Source organism: Sus scrofa, chromosome 8 (assembly GCF_054392235.1).
Source record: "Sus scrofa isolate SSC_HxYL_T2T_F1_AM1 chromosome 8, Sscrofa_HxYL_maternal_Yorkshire_Landrace_v2.0, whole genome shotgun sequence".
In the NCBI taxonomy this organism is placed as follows: domain Eukaryota; kingdom Metazoa; phylum Chordata; class Mammalia; order Artiodactyla; family Suidae; genus Sus; species Sus scrofa.
This window is the reverse complement of record NC_139390.1, coordinates 116,828,662-116,842,063: the sequence shown is the minus strand read 5'-3', so window position 1 is coordinate 116,842,063 and position 13,402 is coordinate 116,828,662. Positions and strand designations below refer to the sequence as shown.

The window sequence follows — 13,402 nt, the reverse complement described above, 5'->3', positions numbered from 1 at the left end:
TTACATGCCTTGCAAAGGTCTTCGGTGTTGGAGCAAGATGATCTCAAAACCAATTTAATCGTTTTATTATATGACAAATTACATAATAAACTTGAAAGCCACAAACAGCAGGGAATAGTGAAATTTCTATGAGAATAACGGCCAGAATGTCATCCTGGAACTTTCTCCTCAGCATTCGTTGTCAGCATAATGATGGCAAACATAGAAAAAAAGAGAGAGGACAAAAGGAGAACTTATTCCAGGTATGGTATTTCTTCCGAGGAGAGACTTTTCTTTTTTATTTTATGAGAAAACGAAATTATTGTGTTATAAATTAAATAATGTATATTTTCTAATCCCTCAGGCATGGTATCAAAATCGTTGTTTGTTGGAATGCTTGTAATTCATTAGATTTTAAAAATTAATGGAAGAGTTCCTGTTGTGGCGCAGTAGAAACAAATCCGACTGGTATCCATGAGGAGGAGGGTTGATCTCTGGCCTCACTCAGTGGGTTAAGGATCCGGCTGTTGCTGTGCTGTGGTGTAGATCACAGACTTGGCTTGGATCTGGCGTGGCTGTGGCTGTGGCGTGGGGGGGCAGCTGTAGCTCCAATTCAACCCGTAACCTGGGAACTTCCTTGGGGGTGGCCCAAAAAAAAAAAAAAAAAATGAAAAAGCACTAACAAATGAAATGTAAATACTGTAATATTCAAGAAGAGAAGGTTTGGGGTTCCTGGGCCAGAGATCAAACCCGCGCCAGAGCAGAGCCTTGAGTCGCCACAGTGACAACACCAGATATTTAACCTGCTGTGCCACAAGAGAACTCATATCATCAAAAATTTTAAGTGATCTAAATACTGAGTATTTAGTACTTTAAAAATAGCTGAATACTTAAGTATTTCCTTTTTCTCTTTTGTTGGAAAGCAGAGTTGGAAACCATCCAACTTGCCCCAGATTTGTTACCCAGCTATTAATCATTCACTTTCTTAGTTGGGGGAATATATCAAAACGGGTTTACCGAGATTTATCAAATTACTGCTAATGAATCTCTCACTCCTTCACCAGGAAGGATAACTTCTTTAACCCAGCAGACTCAGAAAGGACTGAGAAAATTAAAATATTGTTGACTTCAAAAACTTTTCCAATAAAATGTTGTTAACCATTTAAACATCTTTTCATGTACGTTTGATTTTTTGTGTCAAAATTTAGAGTCACAGATTTAGATTGAAAGACAATGTCCACTATGCAACATGATTCGACGGTCCTCGCTGTCAAACCAATCAGCCCAGTGAAATTTTCTATGAGCTAAATTCTAACTTCATTTTTCGATTTAAAAAAACAACGTGGTAATAATAAAGGTATCCTGGTGACAACAAACTCGGTTCTGCAAACTAATTCTAAAATAGATGGAGCATTGAAAGGAGCTGTAACATGAGTTTGTCTTTTGATAATAGATCAAAAGCAATGTCATGTTCGTTGTTCTCCTTCCTTGGCTCTCAGGAGACGGTCTCTCCATTCTACCTCAATCCAAATAAGGAGTTTTCTTGCACTTTCTTTAGAAGTGGAAACTTTTCTGTAGTAATACAAATCCCAGAATGCCTTTCGCCAAAGCCATTCCTAAAAGGGGCGTGTCTTACGCGCAGAGCTGCTGAAAGTCCCGGGGTTAAATTACACAACCCTGTTCTAAGACAAGGCTATATTTTCTTTCAAATTCCTACTTCCTGAAACGGAGGCTGTTTATGAGAAACAGTATGTTTCAGGAAGGTTGTGCTATAATTAACTTTTTTTTCCCCCGAGTTACATTGGCTGGTTTTAAAGTGCTTTTCCTCTTCTACGAGATAAAGGTGAGTATCGGTCTTTTAATGACAAAACGCAGTAGGTGTGGGTACAAAAGACGGCATAAATTTTAAGGAAGTGTTTTCTTAAACTGTGACCTTGTTTCCACCTCCTGGTCTTGTCTATGTTTTAAATAACACTGAAACTCTGAGGACATTTGCATTTCTAAAAACTCCCCAGAAAGGGAGGGGGAGAGGAAAGACCCCTTTGAGCAGGGAAGTTATGTTATTAGGAAGAAGAGAAAAGAAACCCGGTTTTTAAACGGTTTTAATAATAATAAGTCCTGAAGTCATGGGCCTTACTAGAACTGCTAGTGGGCATCTGGTTTTATCATTGGCTCCAGATGTTTGATTAAAGAGTTGGTATTACTTATTTTGCAAATTAATCCTGGGACGTTTGCCTAGAGTACCTAGGTATTGCTAACAGAAATATCACTTTTATGATGGCCTCAATAATTTTGCCAGAAAACAGATAGATAAGGCTTGAAAATGACTCTTTTCATTTGAGAAGAACCGAAGGGAATTCTGGATATGGAAAAGCATGATGTAGAGAGAAAATATCTAGAAAAATTAAATTCCTTCGTGTTTCTGTTCAAAAGAGTCCTTTCATTAACCAATTTTAGACTTTTTAAAAAAATAATGACTTTGAAAGCCGCAGATTGAAACCTTTGACATTTGCAGGTGGATGAGGATGCAAAGAGAGGCAGGATCAGAAATCGGGAGACTTTATGTCACAACATAATGGCACCTCTGCTTGTAAAACTTGCTTGTCTCCTGCCTTGTCTTTTACTGTAGCTAGAACTCCTAGGAGAAACAACACTTGCTTTTGGTTGGCTGATACTTCATTGTTAAGAATGTTTTGAATTCCTTGCATGTAATCACTGTTGCTGTTCAAGTCTATACGTGATGTTTCAGCGTAGTCCTCATATTCTTTTTGTTTCTCCTCTTTCCTCCCTGATCTGAAATTCAAATAAAAAGAGCTTATAATAATTGCATCACAGACGCTGTGTGCCCTTGGGTCTGGCTGGTGTGTCAGCAGATTACGTGACTATAACATGTGCATTATTTTGGGTAGGGGTGGGCGTTGGTTGATTTACCACTTGGAAGATACACTAGACCTAAACAAATAGCAAGTCAACTCTTTATATTCACTGACCAAAATGATTCATTCTCTCTTTGTATAGATTCCTATTGCACCTCAGATTGTATTGTGTCATTGGCTTGTGCAGGAAGCACTCATTGAAATCTTAACCCCAGGACACCTAGTTACTATATTTTCTATGGGTGCATAATAAGCACCAAAAAATATACAAAATTACCAACCAAGACTTGTCTGTTTATAATTGTCTTTCTTTTCTATTAAAAAATATTTAGACTCTCATCATGTTTCTGATGTCTGATGTGAACTTCCAAAAGCTGTAGGTTATTTAATAAGAAATATCAGAAGCCCTTTGAGCTGAAGGTCTCTGCCACCCCACACTCCTGCTCTTCCCCAGTGGGCAAGAAAGACTGGTAGGCAGACACTGGGAAATGGGTTGAGGCTTCTAAGGGCACAGCTTGCCAGGCAGCTGAGAAGTGGTCAGAAACACCCTTACACCTCTAATTCTGGGCCCTGCAGGCTCCAGCCTCTTTATGCAAATGAAGCAGAGCACCTTGTCTTTCTAGCTCTCCTCAGGAACTTTTTGGGACACACTCTTTGAATATATTTCCACTCGGTAAAATGACCTCTGGTTAGCTTCTCTAAATACAGAAGCCACTTTATAAACTTCATCTTTCTTTTCGGCACAGTTGACTCTTTTTCTCCAAAGTCTCTCCTTTGATTTCCATATCAGCACGCCTTCTGACTTTTCTCTGGCATCTCTGGCTGCACTTCCCTTTTACACTCTCTCCGCCCACTTCATGCACTGAGTTCTGTGTTCTGCCTCCTTTCTCTCGCTCGTGTTGTGTGTTCACCTTGGGTGAATGCCTGTTGCTCCACTTATACCAGTTCACGCCAGAATAATGAGGGTGCCTTGGCTCCTCTCCCTAAGTTGGCAATTCTTGTATCCAAATACCATCTGCAACCAAACATCTCTATTCTGCATCCCACAGGCATCTCATGCCAACATTTTCAACATTGGGCTCACATTGACTACCTCCTTCGGTATTTTTTAATATTGACATCTGGCACTAATTCTAAGTTGCTCAAGCTAAACACTTGGGAGCTACCCTAGACCTCCTATTTCTTTACCAACAATATCTAATCAATTTTGAAGTCACATGGATTCCATTCCGTAAATATTCTTTGGAAACTACCCGTATCTGTCTATTCTTGCTTCAGGCCCCCCAACATCTTGTACCCTACCCTCATCTCTTCATCTCCTTGGCCTCTCGTCTGCCTGCTGGATGGTGTTCGAATAGTTTGTATCAGATCCTATTGGTCAGAGGCTTCTCATTTCCTTAGCATGTATTTGAATAGCCTTCATGATCTGCCCTCTGTATACTTTTTCAATATTCCAGATAAATCTAAGCTGCAGTAACACTGTTATTCTTTCTGAAACAAATGTGCTGTGTTCTTTCACCATTCCTACTTCCCCTGCCCAGAAGACCATTTCCTTCTTTTGCGAACTGCTTTTTGAAAGATCAAGCTCAAGCATCCTTCCTCCGGTAAATCTGACTGACATCTCTAAGCATGTAGCCACGTTGTCCTGTTGGATTAGACATTTCTTAGAACCTAGAGCATTTCTTTACACCCGAACTTACTGCAACAAGCTATAATTACTTCTTTTTTCTCTCTGCCCATGATGAACTCTTTTAAGGACTGAGGTTGTATCTTTTACGTCTAAATTCCTAGTACCTAGCCCAGCACATGACACATATAAGTGCCCAGTGTGGATTTGCTAAATAAAGTTTCCTGGCTCTCTTCCGTGCTATCTCTCTTCCTTAAATGAGACCTACCACTACTCAAAGCTTCTTAGCTCACAAATACTTGGATATAATTTTTCCCAAGGAGTAAATAAAAAAGAAATCCATCAACTCAACACTTGAAGAATTACATCTTTTTTTCCCCACACATACACAGTGATGTCTAAACAACTAGAGATAGTAAAGGGTGGTGACATTTGAGAGGTTTTGGAACCTGCCAAAAGCCTCCTCTGACTTGCTATCGCTTAATAAAACACATATCCTGAATTTTTTTCTCCATTTACATATATTTAGATGACACATAGTTCTTGAAGGCATTAATTCACTGTGTCTTCCTTTGCCTGGCAAGGCAAGAAAGCAATTTTCTCCTCCCCCCCCGCCACATATATATTTAAAGATCCCCAAAGCAGGCTCACATTTTAATGCAGCCTGTCCAAACCTGCCATACTATGGACAAGCTGCTTTAAAATTATTTTTTTTTAAAGATTTTAGTCTTTCCAAAATAACATCTGTTCTAGGCTACACTTACCATATGTGAGTGAGATCCTATGATAGAGGATGCTTTTTTAAAAATTGTAGTTGATTTACAATGTTGTGCCAATTTCTGCTGTACAGCAAAGTGATTCTGTCATATATGTATTATAGTTCCCCATGCTGTACAGTAGGATTTTGTTGTTTATCCATTCTAAATGTAGTAGTTTGCATCTACTAACCCCAAACTCCCAGTCCATCCCACTCCCTCCCACCTCCTGCTTGGCAACCACAAGTCCATTCTCTATGTCTGTGAGTGTTTCTGTTTTGTAGATAGGTTCATTTGTGCCATAATTAATTCTTTATGGCCACACCCACAGCATATGGAAGTTCCCAGACCAGGGACTGAACCTGTATCTGCACAGCTGCTGAAGTCAGATTCGTTTTTGTTTTGTTTTTGTCTTTTTGCCTTTTCTAGGGCCACTCCCATGGCATATGGAGGTTCCCAGGCTAGGGGTCAGATTGGAGCTGTAGCCGCCGGCCTACGCCAAAGCCCCAGCAACACCAGATCCGAGCTGCCTCTGCAACCTACACCACAGCTCACGGCAACGCCAGATCGTTAACCCACTGAGCAAGGCCAGGGATCGAACCCGAAACCTCATGGTTCCTAGTCAAATTCGTTAACCATTGAGCCACAACAGGAACTCTTGAAGTCACATTCTTAACATGTTGCACCATAGCAGGAACTCCTGCCATATTTTAGATTCCACATATAAGTGATATCATAGGGTATTTCTCTTTCTTTTTCTGACGTACATCACTTAGGATGAGAATCTCTAGTTGCATCCATGTTGCTGCAGATGGCATTATTTCATTCTTTTTGTGGCTGAGTAGTATTCCATTGTATGTATGTACCACATCGTCTTAACCATTCTTCTGTCAGTGGACATTTAGGCTGTTTCCCTGTCTTGGCTATTGTGAATAGTGCTGCTATGAACCTAGGGGTGCATGTATCTTTTTTGTATGTGTGTGTTTTTAGGTCCAAACCCATAGCATATGGAAGTTCCCAGGCTAGGGGTCAAATCAGAGCAGCAGCTGCCAGCCACAGCCACAGCCACAGCAATACTAGATCCAAGTGGAGTCTGTGACCTATACCATAGCTCATGGCAATGCTGGATCCTTAACCCACTGAGCGAGGTCAGGGATCGAACCCGCATCCTCATAGATACTAGCCGGGTTTGTTACCTCTGAGCCACAAAGTGTTGTCCAGTTCTATGCCCAGGAGTGGAATTTCTGGATCATATGGTAGTTCTATATTTAGGTTTCTGAGGAAGCTCTATACTGTTTTCCATAGTGGTTGTACCAATTTACATTCCCACCAACAGTGTAGGAGGGTTTCCTTTTCTCCACACCCTCTCCAGCATTTGCTATTTGTAGACTTATTAATAATGGCCATTCTGACAGGTAAGAGGTGGTACCTTATTGTAGCAGGATGCTTTTGATATGATGAATTGACTCCCCCTGTCAGAATCAGTTTTGTCCCTTCTTTATTCTGCAGCCATGACTAAGTTACCTAATAATGATAGGCCTCAATTTTCTCATCCCCAATATGAAACTAATTATGTTAATTATCCTTTACACTTTTCACTTTACGAGAGTGAAATGAGTTAGTACATTAAGGCCCTTATAACAGTACTGGTATCATGAGGTTAACAAATGCCAGCTGTTATTAAATCTTGTGGAGACCATGTGAATCCTATGCCAGCAGATCAGGCTGACACTGATCTTCAGTTACTTGCTGCTAAATTTTGAGCAGGTGGAAAAGGCATTACAGAATTTTAGAGTTGGAAAGGAGTTTAGAGACCTTAGCAAAGCCCCCTGATTTGAGAGGTGTGGAAATTGAGATCTGGCAGGGAGAGGTGACTTGCCTATATTCACCCAACTGACTTGTGACAGAGCCAGAATGAGAACCCAGGTCTCCTATTGTGTGATGAATGGAAAGAGCTGGTGCCTGGGAGCCAGAGACTTACCACTGTGTGGTTGGGATCCAACATGAAGTGACTAGATCACAGAGTTCCGGGAATTCAAGAACAGGTGGTTTCTAAAGATCTAAGAAGCCAAGTAAGCAGGAGTCTCCTCCCCGCTGTAAATGACGTTCAATCTCTTCACCAAAGCTAAACAAAAATAGTTAATATAAATATTCATTAATGTATATTTATTGTGCATATTCCATATAGTAGTTCCCCCTTATCTATGACTCTGCTTTCTGTGGTGTTAGTTACTCTCCATCCCAAATATTAAATGAAAATTCCAGGAGTTCCCGTCGTGGCGCAGTGGTTAACGAATCCGACTAGGAACCATGAGGTTGCGGGTTCGATCCCTGCCCTTGCTCAGTGGGTTAACGATCCGGCGTTCCGTGAGCTGTGGTGTAGGTTGCAGACGCGGCTCGGATCCCGCGTTGCTGTGGCTCTGGCGTAGGCCGGTGGCTACAGCTCCGATTCAACTCCTAGCCTGGGAACCTCCATATGCCGCGGGAGCGGCCCAAGAAATAGCAACAATAACAACAACAACAACAACAAAAGACAAAAGACAAAAAAAAGAAAAAAAGAAAATTCCAGACACAAACAATGACTTTAAGTGGGCGGCCCTTCAGAGTGGCCTGAGGAAATCTCGCGATGTCTGGCTGCTTGTGACTTGTCTCCTCCTCCAGGGCAGCGCCCGTCAGTCACCCAGTAGACCCCTTGGTTGTCAGGTGGACTGTTCCCCTCTTGCAGGGCCTGCGTTCAAGTCACCCTTATTTTCCTTAATAATGGCCCCAAAAAGCCAGAGTAGTGATACTGGCAGTCGGATACGCCAAAGAGGAACCGTAAAGTACTTCCTCCTAATGAAGAAGAGAAAGTTCTCCACTTAAGGAAAGAAAAAATTGTAACTGAGTCTGCTAAGATCTCAGGTAAGAAAGCAACTTTTGTTCCCGAACTTTTGAAGAAAGAAAAGGAAATCCGTGCTAGTTTTGCTGTCGCACCTCAAACAGCACGTGTTGTGGTCACAGTGCCTGATTTGTGCTTGGTTGAAAAATAGAAAGTCATCAGATTTGCACAATAAGCTATGTTGAGAGAGAGTGGCCACATTCACATAACTTTTATTACAGTATATTTTTATAATTGTTTTATTAATAGTGATTGTTGTTCGTCTCTTCCTGTGCCTCATTTATAAATGAAAACTTTACTATAGATATGTGTGTAGGGTATGTGTGTGGAGGGTGCGGTACTGTCAGTGAAAATTTAATTAACAATCAAGTTAAGTAGAAAACGTTGTTAGCATTGGAAGAAAAGGGCGGAAAAATGGATCTTTGCGGTGGAGCAGGTGTTCCCACCTTTGAAGAGGTCTGTTAATGTGTAACGCAGATGAACATTGCACACTAAAAGGGAAGAGAGGAGGCCCAAGTGGTCACAGAGGATTTTATGGTTAAATTTTCTTGTCCTGCCTTAAAATATAAACTTTATTTCATCAGAACTATCCACGGTTTCAGGCATCCACTGGGGTGTCTTAGAACATATCCCCCGTGGATGGAGGGGCGGGGGAACTACTGTATGTCAGTCTTTTTGCTCCAAGGCTTAGATACATTATCTTATTTAACACTCACTATAGTTTTGTGAGTCAGGTACTGTTATTTGTCGTATTTGCTTACTAGATGTTGGTAATTATTATTTCCACCTTTTTGTTGTGCTAAACTATTAGCATGACCATTACTCTACCTCATGCAATGTACTTCCTCCACCTCTAATTCCAACCACTTACTGGAACTGTGCCAATCACCTCTTCACATCTCCTTTCAGTGAGATAACAAAGCTGCCAGATCAGACTTTCCCCAGTACTGGCAGCTGTGTCTGTCCTTCAAAGGGCCTTCCTGACTTGAACAGATAAACATCCAAAGGAGGTCCTGACTTCACCCTAGGCTCCTGCATCCTGCTCTTAAGTGCACCATGCCTGCCTTATACATGATGTGCGAGATCTTTTCTTAGGAAGAAGTTTGATAAAGGTTAACACTCACTAATGAGGGTTGTCTGTTGGGATTAGGCATTTGCGATAGACGGGTTGTGGAGGCCAGGCAGAGTGATGAGATGTCTAGTTCTCAAATAGGCTGAAAGAAAAAACAGAGGATAACACATGCTCAAACCATCCCCAAGTTAACTGTAGGACATGCATGGAAGGAAGTGCCACCAAAATACATATAGTGTCACAATGTTTTGTTAAATCACTTCTGAATATGTGGAGGCATTGCAATTGAAAGGCAAAAATAAGACTTCTCAGCTATAGTCAGAGAATACTTAAATTTTGAAAACGTAAACACTTTTAAAAACTTCACTATAAATATTGTAGCTATACATAGAAACAATAATATCAAATTATTTATAGTGCTTATTTCTTAGTGGGACCATGGGTAATTCTTATTTTCTTTTTTATTATATTTTTTCTCCTAAATTTCTATAATAACAGTTTTTCTCTCATAATAATAAAACATCAAAAATCTAGGTTTTCTTATCATGGACTTGCAGAATAGATTTGTGGTTGCCAAGGGGGATGGGAAGGGAGTGGGGTGGTTGGGAAGCTTGAGGTTAATAGATACAAACCATTGCCTTTGGATTGGATTAGCAATGAGATCCTGCTGTGTAGCACTGGCAACTATGTCTAGTCACTTATGATGGAGCATGATAATGTGAGAAAATAGAATGTGTACATGTATGTGTAACTGGGTCACCATGCTGTACAGTAGAAAAAAAATGTATTGGGGAAATAACTATTAAAAAATAATAATAAAATTTAGATTTTCTTAATTGAAGTATAGTTGACTTACAATGTGTCAATTTCAGATGTATAGCAAAGTGATTTAGTTATATATATGTAATTCTTTTTCAGATTATTTTCCCTTATAGGTTATTCCTTGTGCTATACAGTAGGTCCTTGTTCATCATCTATTTTATATGCAATAGTGTGTATATGTTAATCCCAAACTCCAAATTTATCCCACCTCCTCTCCCTTCTGCTTTGATAACTATAAGTTTATTTTCTGTGTTTGTGGGTCTTTTTATTTTTTAAGTAAGTTAATTTGTATCCTTTTTTTTTTTTTTTTAGATTCTATGAATAAGCAATATCTCTGTCTGGCTTACTTCACTTAGTACGATAATCTTTAGGTCCAGCCATGTTGCATTATTTCATTCTTTTTTATGGCCGAGTAGTATTCCTCGGTGTGTGTGTGTGTGTGTGTGTGTGTGTGTGTGTGTGTGTGTGTGTGCATGTACCATGTCTTTATAGATTCATCTTTATAGATTCATCTGTTTAGGTTGCTTCCATGTCTTGGCTGTTATAAATAGTGCTTCTGTGAACATTGGGGTGCATGTATCTTTTCATTAGAACTTTCTCCAGATGTATGCCCAGAAGGAGATCCCTGGATCATATGGTAACATTGGGGTACACAAACTTTTTTGAATTAGAATTTTCATCTTTTCTGGATATATCCTAGGGGTGAGATTACTGGATCATATAGTAACTCTATTTTTAGTTTTTTAACTCCATACTGTTCTCTATAGTGACTATACCAGCTTACATTCCCACCAAGAGTGTAGGAGTGTTCCTTTTTCCTCAAGGATTTTGCGTAGACTTCAAAATCTAAGTTCTTAAAATATATATCAGAGATTACTGTGGCACAATCTTTAAGACTTTTATGATTTAACTACTTCTTGATCAAGGTTACTGAGAAGCATCAACTAGGCTGGCAATACCTCTCTCACTTGGAAACCAGTAGCCACCCTGTATGGAGAAGGGAAGTCAGAATGAAAGAAAAGAAAAACATTACTTATTGTGCAACAGATAGGTTTCAGAAGTCCCAAAGCATCTCGACATGGTAATTCCCCTAATTCATGGTTATCAGAGAAAAAAACTTTTTAATTACACTTGAACACACACTAAGGGAAAGACCGGATGGACATGAGGGAACCAAAGAGTTCCCCTGGCCAAATTTTCCCCCAGAGATGTATCCTTTCAAGTCACCCCATGTGCTCCCACTCAGTCTTTTCTGAATGCACAAGTCTAAGAGCTTGCCTTTCATTTCACTATCCTGGAAAGGTGGAATCATTAACTGAGGCAGATCAGGAGTTCACTGTGGACATGTGGCAAGTGTGATGCTTATTGGATATCCAAGTGCATATATCAAATAAACAGTTGAAAAATATGCTTCTAAAAAGTTCGAAAGAGAGATTGGGACTGAAGATAAAAATTAGATGATTGTGAACCAACACATGGTATTTAAAACCATGAACTGAATGAAATCACTAAGGAGTGGATTTAGTTGGGCGGGGTGGGGGGGTGGACCAGAGACTGAGTCTTTGCACATTTCTACATGATGGGGTCCAGGAGAGGAGGAAGAACCAACCAAAAAGGCTGAGAAGGAGTGATCATTGAGGAAGGAGGAAAACCGGAAGAGCTTGTGGTGTCCGGGAGGGCCATAGATGAAGAAGGGTCCATGTCACATGCTTTTGGTGGGCCACCTAAGATGAAGAATGAGAACTGACCATTGGGTTTAGGTATGTGGAGTTTATCAGCGACTTTGACCAGGGCAGGTTGAAAGCTCAAGCAGGAATAATTCTTTCAGGAATTTTGCCAGCAAAGTTCAGTAGCTATTGATGGAAGTGAGGTCAAGAGACTTCTGAGATGGAAGAAATAATGGCATGTTTGTAAACTGATAGGAATGAACCAATGGAGAGCAAAAACTTGATGATGTAAGAGGTAGGGAAAGAAGAGAGAAAATATGCATTGTTGTGCTTGAGTAGAGAGAGGAGTGGAATTATAGTGTGAATGAAGTGATTGGTTTTAGATAAGAGAGTGGTTGATTCATCTCTGACAGCAGTTGGGAAAGTAGAGTATGGGGTGCAGCTGCTGTTAGATTGGTAGAGGGGTGGTGGGAGTCTGTGGAACTCCTCTTTTGATTGCTGAGAATGAGGGTAGAGTAGGAAGTGTGAAATAGGAATCTAAGAGATCAGAAGTGAATGGAACCAATGTGATTGCCTGGTAGCATGAATGATTGAGGTTCTGAGTCAAAAGTTATGGTTTTTCCCTCCCAGCATTACTTGGCTGTGTAAAAGTTGAATTTAACTAAAGTTGTGATTTTAACATACAAGTATTAAAAACAAGGGAATCAAAGATGTATGTGGATGGTGATTATCATATTGATCATGGGAGTTAAGCTGGATAAGGAGACAAAAGAGTACCTCAAGGGGAGTGAAGGTTGGTGGAAAGATGGATCAGTGGTCAGTGGATTAGAATTGACCTGGTGGAATTTTAGGATTATTGTATTTGGGAGACTCAAAAGGGACAAGATGGATGATAGTGGAGGGAGAATGGGATACATGAATTTGAAAGTACAGAGGAGTTGCTGTTTTTTGGTAATAACAAAATCTAGGCTGTGTGACTTCAGGATTGAATGCCTAAGGTTGGGTAAAGGACAAGATGTTTGAAGAAAAGATTGGAAGGAACCAAGAGTCCCTGATCACCATATAATTGAAATCTCCAAGAATAGGAGTGGTTTAGAGAGAGTAGCAATGATCCAGGAATTAGATGCTGGAGGTTGGCAGTTGACAGCCACATTGAGGGGCAGTGGGTAATGACAGGAGATTCAAAGCTGAGGGGTATGCAGATTAAACAAGGGAGGAAAAAGCAAGGTCCAGAGTGGCAATAAAGGAGAGGAGGCTGCTGATCCAGAACTGGTGGTTCAAGGGCGATAGGAGCCTAAGCTGCCACTCGAGAGGTTTTTCAAGGTGGTTGAAAAATGTAAAGCATTGTGAAATGTAATGTATTGTCATTTTTAACGTATGAACAAGTAGTGGTTATAATTACAAACTCTTTTAGCCAAATTTTTCCGTAAATAACCAGGATGATTCCCTCTCTGGCAAGCCCCAAAAGTAATAAATTGATTTTTTTAAATCAGTGAATCAAAGTTTCATAACTTTGCAAGACAAGATGTGACCCAGCAGGATTTTTCAGCAAAGGTTCTTTATTTCCTGCATAACAAAATTATCAGATAGTACCCCCCACACATAGTTGAGACCTCCAATAATAAGATTTCTCTCCCTTATGGTTGTTCTATTTCAAAAGTGTAAGGAGAGATTTGAAACCCCCTTCTCTGTTTAAGGGGGTGGGGAGGAAAGAGCAAAAAGAGAC

The 13,402-nt window shown here is 40.2% G+C and overlaps 1 protein-coding gene and 1 long non-coding RNA gene across 11 annotated transcripts in view; one reads left to right on the top strand and one right to left on the bottom strand.

Annotated features, from left to right (window-relative positions):
• On the bottom strand, window positions 1–7,362 carry LOC146401001 (uncharacterized). The gene is made up of 2 exons (XR_014813188.1): window positions 7,219–7,362; window positions 1–2,772 (listed from the first exon to the last, which is right to left on the bottom strand). It is a non-coding gene; the product is annotated as an uncharacterized LOC146401001 (long non-coding RNA).
• Window positions 1,687–13,402, top strand: part of ALPK1 (alpha kinase 1) — a 162,294-nt gene continuing 150,578 nt past the window's right edge. For 7 of the 10 annotated variants that reach the window (XR_014813158.1, XR_014813157.1, XR_014813159.1 and 4 more), the window contains exon 1: window positions 1,687–1,822. The gene's annotated coding sequence lies outside the window, so the exon portion shown is untranslated. Of the gene's footprint in view, window positions 1,823–7,849; window positions 8,139–13,402 lie in introns of those variants that run through there. The other 3 variants (XM_084973171.1, XM_084973177.1, XM_084973173.1) reach the window with 3 other exon arrangements.